Here is a 7,476-nt window from a genome sequence, read left to right on the forward strand (position 1 = left end):
CAAGTAATTTAATCTGAGGGAGATTGGTCAGGTTTTACAGGTTTTTGTTATTGTTGTTCATAAAGCTTAGATGTCTTGAGAAGGCACCTGGCATTTTAATCGTATTAATTCTTGATTATTTATTAAGATGATGCTAAAATAAAACCCACTTTTAGGTTCTTCAGACGCACGGTGCGCATGCTGTACGTTGTAGAGCCATCTAAATCTTCTATCCACAAGTCCTTCTCCTGGTGTGGAAGAAAGCCTGGTGTTGCCTAGTAGCATTTGGGAGAATTTATTTTGTTGTGGTTTCAAGGTTTCCAAGCAAAGTCAAACAGCCTCTCTTCAGCAACAGTGAAGTCCAAGTCCAACAGGATCATTGCAGCTAGAATAATTGAAGCTATGTTGCAAGAGTCTTAAAAGTCATGATCACCCCCTTGAATCTTTAAGCTGAACGAAACAATTTTTTATTCTCTAAATTTTCTCAGTGGAAAAAGCTGTTCATAAAGTAGACAAAATTTCTTTTCACCATCAACCTTTCCTTCACTGACTGCCAACAGTCCCACTATTTAGCTTTCCATTTTCTTCAAATTCTCTTTCTTCCGGTCCTTATCAAAATGTTAATAATAACATATGAATCAAATCTGGTAAACCAATCTGATGTATTCTTTTTCTTTGTGTTTACATTTTTTTAGAGACCGAAGAATGAATATCTAACTGTGGAACTTGGTATATCAGCAAGTTGGGCCTGGGAGAGGGGGTGTTTGGGTCACCATCAGCGCATGCCCTGCCTCTGCGTAAGCACAACCATCACCACGGACATCCAGAGTCCTCCTGAGATAAGGACCAGAGCCTCGTTATTCCAGGTCAGCATTCTCTGCCCAGGTGCCCACCTGACTGGGATCCAAACTTTCAGGACTGCAGCAAGGAGGGAAAAGATGAAACTGTCTCAGCGCACCCTTTCAATCCCTACCTTCATATAACCAATTCACCCTGCTGGCTTTTGAAGATGGGATACAAAGATACTCTCCCAACTTGATATTCTATGTGTTAAGCAGCTGCCTCCTTGGGTTAACTTACTTGAGAATCAAGCCACTTAAAATGCAAGCCTGAAACATTGCTGCCACCAACTAAAACTCCTTTTCTAGACCTAACCTCCATTCCCTGAGGGTCAGATATGCAGGAGCACAGGGCTGTTCAGCTGGCATTGGTTCTCCACTGAGCTGAACTTCCACTCTTAGCTCAAGTTTATCCTCCAGAGAAGGACTAAGCACATTTTAGACTTTTGGAAAGGGCTTGTCTTTTCCATACCCTCCCAGGGAAGGGTGCTGTAGCTCTATTTATTCTACAACTATTGTTTTATCGCCTACCACATACCAAATATTATCCTAAGCACTGGGGCTAACAGTGGTAAGCAAAATCTGACCTGGTTCCTGCCTTCTCAGAGCTTACAGTTTGATCAGGGAAAGACAGACATTCATCAAAGAACCACACAAATACTTATAAAACCCCATTCTCCAAGAAAAGGCAAATGTTGCTATGAAAGCTTTCAATGAGAAGAATTAATTTATTTCAGGGATCAGAAAGATGTTGCTAAGGGAGTGGGATCTGAACTGTGAGGTACAGGAAGGATGGTATGAGCTAGGCAGAAGGGAGTGGGTGGGGGTCTAGAAGAGCAGGTAAGTGGAGGTTTTGCACATGCTTTTCCAGACAGAGGGAAAAGCATGTGCAAAAGCTTTATGGAAGAAAACCACGTGGTGCATTTGAGTAACTGAGGAGGACCTATCTGGCTGTAGGAGAGAGAGCAGGGGAGAGGGCAAGAGGTTCAGGAAATGGGCCCAGTGAGGCTCCAAACAGAGCTAAGTGCACACTGTGCCAGTCTTAAAAACCACTCTGAAGGGATGGGTCTTTACATTAAGCCATTAAAGTATTTTCAGTAGGTGGAACAACATTGGTTTGATTTGTGTTTTGAAATTTTCTCTTTGCCTATAATGTGGAAAACAGATTAGAAGTGGGGCCAGAATCAATGACTGTGAACCAGTTAGGAAGGTGCTGCGGTAATCTTTTAGAAAAGATTCCGTCATTTGTTATTAGAGTGATGGTGGTGGGAAAAGTGGATGGATTTGAGAGATATTTAATAGATAAGACTTGCAGGGCACAAGGCCACGTGTTCTGGTATAGACTGAATGTTTATGTCTCCCCAGAATTCATATGTCGAAGCCTAATCCCCAATGTGATGGTATGAGGAGGTGGGGCCTTTGGGAGTGATTACATCATTAGAGTGGAGGCCTCATGAATGGGATTAGTGTTCTTATAAAAAGGACTTAGAGAGGTTCTTGCCTTTTCCACCATGTGAGCACACAGCCATCAGTGAACCAGAAAGTTGGTCCTCACAAGACAGAGAATCTGTAGATGCCTTGATCTCAGACTCCCAGCCTTCAGAACTGTGAGAAATAAACATCTATTGTTTATAAGCTACCTAGTCTATAGTATTAGTAGGGCATTAGAGCAGCCCAAACAGACTAAGAAATGTGCCAAAAGGAAGTTAGAAGAGTATGATAGTTAAAGTGTTGGGTTTTGAAGCAAGGAAGGCCTAGATTTGAGTCCCAACTTTATCATTATCTACCTGTGTGATTTTTAGCTAGCAATTTAACTTCTCATGAATTCAAACATTACAAACCCGCAATTCAGGATTATAATATCTCATTCACAGGGCTGTTGTGGGGACTAAATGAGCTAATACCTAAAAAACACTTAGTACTTCAGTGCCTGGCATATGGTCAAGAAATGCTAGCTGTAAAGGGCATCATTATTATACTTATAGTTCTGATTACTATTATTCTAGACGTTCTCTAATTTGGCAAATAAGGAGAAAATAATTATTCTGTACTTCACTTTGCAATAGGCTGATTGAGCGTGGACACCAGTTCCTGAGAACAGCAAGATATAATCCCAGGGCCGTGATGAGCTGAGAGACAGCTGCCAGGCAACAATCTGATTTTCTCCACCAAGCCCAAGGCCCGTCCTCCTCGTATGTCTTCTTTTCATTCAGTCTCACTTTACATAAAATCCTATTCTCATACATCACTACAGTGTGGTCCTCAATATTTCCTCTCTGCATTAACAGGAGGTAGCAAACTGCAGCAAACGTTGCAAAGAGCCTTCAGCTCAGCCTTATTCCAATGTCTGCATCATCTTGCTCTACACATTTGTAAAATAAGTCATCATTCCGATATGAAATCAACAAATAATCTTTTGTATTTCTGTCATTCCTATTTTATGTAATTATGTTCATACCATGGCAAAGAATTGCCATAATTAAAATATACTGTTGATTTATCAGAAGCAGCCAGCTCCAAGGTCTTACAAGAAGTGCATCTTTACTCAAATAAACATTTTTGCAACTCAACAAGTGAGTCTCTTCTCTCACCTCCCTCTCTTAGTCATAAGTCTCTTCAAAACCAGCATGTATGCGCAGTGCAGTGAAATTCTGATCAAAACAGCTCAGTTACTTTTTAAAGGTAGAGGGACATCTTACCAGTCAGGGTCTTCATGCAGTCAGAAATGGTCTAGCTTGGTCTTAGAAACTTGGGAGTCTCTTGCTAGGTAATGGCTTCCAGTGGAGTCAATACAATCTGCTGACAATGGAGGAAAGAACAGATGGGGAAGGAGGGGCTTATTTTCCTAGCAAGGAAGCCTCAGGAGCATTTGGGCTTCAGAGTACTCAGACTCACCCAAATCCTCCCAAATGCCCCTTTTTCAGTTCTCATAGCCCACTCTTTATAACAGGGCCTTAACTTACATACAAAAGACCTGGAAAATCTTTGAATTCATCTTATGCTATAATTTTGTAGCCTGCAGGAACAGACCTTAGATTTGATTTTTTTTTTTTTTTTTTACTATCTCAACAATGTGAGTGAAATGGTAAGGGTCCTAGAAGTTCTCTGGTGCCTGACCATACCTTGATCCAAGAGTGTAAAGTTCCTGAGCTTATCATTTTCCTTCTCCAGTCTCCTATGCAGTTGGAAGTAGCTGACACATCCCATAGTCCTTCTCATTCTCTTTTCTTCCACATAATTCTACAGCAGCAGTCAACTTGGTCTCCTAAATTCTCATCTTCAATAAGCCCTTAACTTCCAACAACCATAGGTATTAATTTAAGTAGCCATCTGGTACCATGTCATGTCTCTTTAGAATTTTATTTTACATTGGCAATGAGGTCATCTCTGTAAGCAAATGCAACCAGGTCAAACAAGATTCCGTCATCTCTGTAAGCAAATGCAACCAGGTCAAACAAGATTCCCATCTTGAAGGTGTGGAGCATGTCTTGGAATAAAGTATTGTGTCAGTCAGCATTTCATTAAAGAAAAATCAAAACAACTTGAAGGTCATTGGAAAGGGTGGAGAAGTGATCATCAGTGTGGCTGCCTTTAGCTTTAAGGTAGTATCATTGCAGGTGCAATCCAGACTCAGCAAGTTGCTGCTGCCACCCAGAGGTGATTATGTTGCAGGAAACTGCTAGCAGCAGCACAGCTGTCCCGCTTAAGGCTAGTCGTGATGGAGCTTGGTGCTCAGCCAGCCACTGTGAAACTACTACCATTGCTGCTGCTGGAGGGAGAATTTCTTGGTGTCTCCTTTGCCTTCCAATTCTCATGAGAGAGCACTGGCAGAATGCAAATTTCAACCAAACCCCTCAGAAAAGGGAGTCGACAGGAAACGTAATCCCCAGACTTCTAGCCCTGAGATACAGAAAAGAGCACAGAAAGGGTTGTGAATGAAGATTGTTTGCCAAGAAACAGTATCCAGTACAAACATAGACTTGGGTTGAACTGGTAAATGCAAATGCAAATGTTTACTGAAATTAAAACTCACAAAAATTCCAATTTAAAAAGTTGAATATTTGTAATCTATAACTCATGCTGATATTGTTTTAGAATTTAAAAAGTTAGGTTTTTAAGATTGTTTTCTAAAAGGATATGAAATGTTTTAGCACTGCTGATAAATTTCAATATGCTATTAATTCCCTAGGGTAATTTTCTTGTCCCCTTTCTCCTCGTGCTTCCTTCAGGAGCTGTTCAACTTAGATCATTATTTTTTCTCCCCTACTTTAGCCACCCACTCCTGTGGTCATAATCTTGACCTTGTCACGATCAATTATGACAATTATTTGTGAAGACAATCTCAACGGTAAGCACCTCAGTCTCTGATGATGCCTCTTTCATTCCCAGTCCTCTCCCTTTAAGTATTCCAATTGCAATAATCCTTCAACTGAACAGGACGTTACATCCATTGACAGGGCCACTGCTGGCCCTTACAGTGCCTTTGTTTGAATTTTTTGAGATATTGCAATTAAATATTTTAGAAATGATTATAATAGATCACCTTTCAGATAAAACAAGACACTTGAGTGGCATCTTTCTGACAACCCAACATAAGTGACTGAAGCAAAGATCTCAATCAATGGAGGTTGGTTAAGCCATAGTTTGAGGATGTGCCCAGGAAAAAATGCAAACTACAGACATATCTGTGACTGTTTTTCCAAAGTGGGATTTGGGAACTGAGATTTTAAAGGGTTAGAACATACAGAAAGAAAAAAAAACGGAGGGGAGTGGGCAGTGAGACAAATGATTATATTCTTGTGAGGCCAGAAAATCAACATTTTGCATAAGATAAAGTGAATGTTAGAAGAGAAAAGGGAAGTGAAGAAAGCATCAATTATGTAGATGTCCCTGGGTAGGTAGAAGACTGTTTGATCTTGTCTCTGTTCTGCACCTGGGAAGATAAATTTGTAATCAAATTATTAGTGTGGAATGGAACAGACCTTCCTTTTAGGAGCTAGACTTAGCCTGCAGACCCAAAGTTACAATTTATATGTCCTTGCTCAGGGAAGGCTAGCATGGAATTTCATTATGAAGGTCTGTGGGGGCAGTTCTTTTAGATGCCTGAAGCCTTTTGCCTTTCCATGGGGATCTGGCTGAGGCACAATGTTAGTAAGAGTTATTCATTGGAAGGGAGTGTTGCATGAGTCAACCTCCAGGCTTGACCTTCTCTTTTGCATAAGGAGTTGGGGGGTTCCTGAGATTTTTATTTTCCTTCACATTCCAGAAAAAATAATAAATATACAAATCATAAATTTCAAATAAAGATGATGCTCACTTGAAAGAGGTATTGTTTGGGGTATGTAGTGTATAACCCACATTTAACCATATGTGGCAGCTCAGTGACTACTTGTTCTATTAGGTAGATAGAGAGGAATTCTAGGTCTCCCAATGGGCAAAAGTGGGTGTCTTGCCTTGGTGCAATTGCCCCACCTGGAAGAAGGACAAGGGTGGGCCCCAGATCCCCATCTTTGTCCAGCCCTACCTTAATCCTTCCCTGTGCTACTACCATACCTAGAGGAGGAGGGAATACCCTATGAATCTGCCAATCAGAACTTGGTGCACCAATTGCAAAAGAATGCAGAGGACTCTACCCCATGGGCCAAGCAGCATAGGTACCATAGAGTCTGGAAATTGAACTAGAACAACCCTCGTGTGTAGTAATGCAACTCCCAACTGCCCAATCAAAGTGGTTCCATGGTGACGTCTGAGCCACTAGGGAGTTCCCAATCTGGGCACTATAAAACAAGATGCAGGCCATATCCAACCCCTTTTTTGGCGCCTTCCTTTTGCTGTCCCTTTGCTGAGACAGTGGGTCCAATCATCATCTGTGGTATATGTATCATGTTTTATAAACCTATATCTTGCTCTTGCTCTACAATCCTATCTTTCTCTCCTCAAAAAACCTCATTTTTGTGTTTGCCTAACTTTGATGCATCTGGTCATTCTTCGGCCATGAGTGTGTCAAGAACTGACATTTCAGACTGAAATGTGACAGTCCTACAAGTATTTTGTCTTTGTCCATCACTCCCTTTATGTTCATTTCTTTTAAACTGTTTTAAATTCCATGTTTAACCATCAACTCACCCCCTTGCATTTATCCTCAACCACCACCTTTCCTCCCACCTTGGTGTACTCACTTGGCCAAACCACATAACTTATTAAATTCAACTGTGCCTACTTTGTACCTGCACTTACATTGCTGAAGATGGCTGGAGAAAAACTCCATCATACTAACTGGTCTTTGCATTTGTGATCACCAAATCAAATGCCCCTGAATACTATATTTCTCTAATCAATATGCTCTTCTACTTTCCTAAACAAATTTCATACTTTTTCTTGCCTTCCCAAGCTTCCAATATCTTTCCCCACATATACATTTTCAGCTGCTAACCTTGTTTCCAATTTCCCTTAAACATTTTAAGCAATCAGAAGAGAATTTCCACAAGCTTCCACCAGTATATCTATCAGTGCCCATATACAATATTCAAATTTGTCTTCTATTGCTACAAATGAACTCTTCAAGCTTCTAGCTAAGGCAATCTCCCCCACTTACATGCTCCATCCATCCTTCTTGCCAACAATATTTTCTGCTCCTCTCAGAGTCATGACTTTCTTT

Source organism: Lemur catta, chromosome 2 (assembly GCF_020740605.2).
Source record: "Lemur catta isolate mLemCat1 chromosome 2, mLemCat1.pri, whole genome shotgun sequence".
Taxonomy (NCBI): domain Eukaryota; kingdom Metazoa; phylum Chordata; class Mammalia; order Primates; family Lemuridae; genus Lemur; species Lemur catta.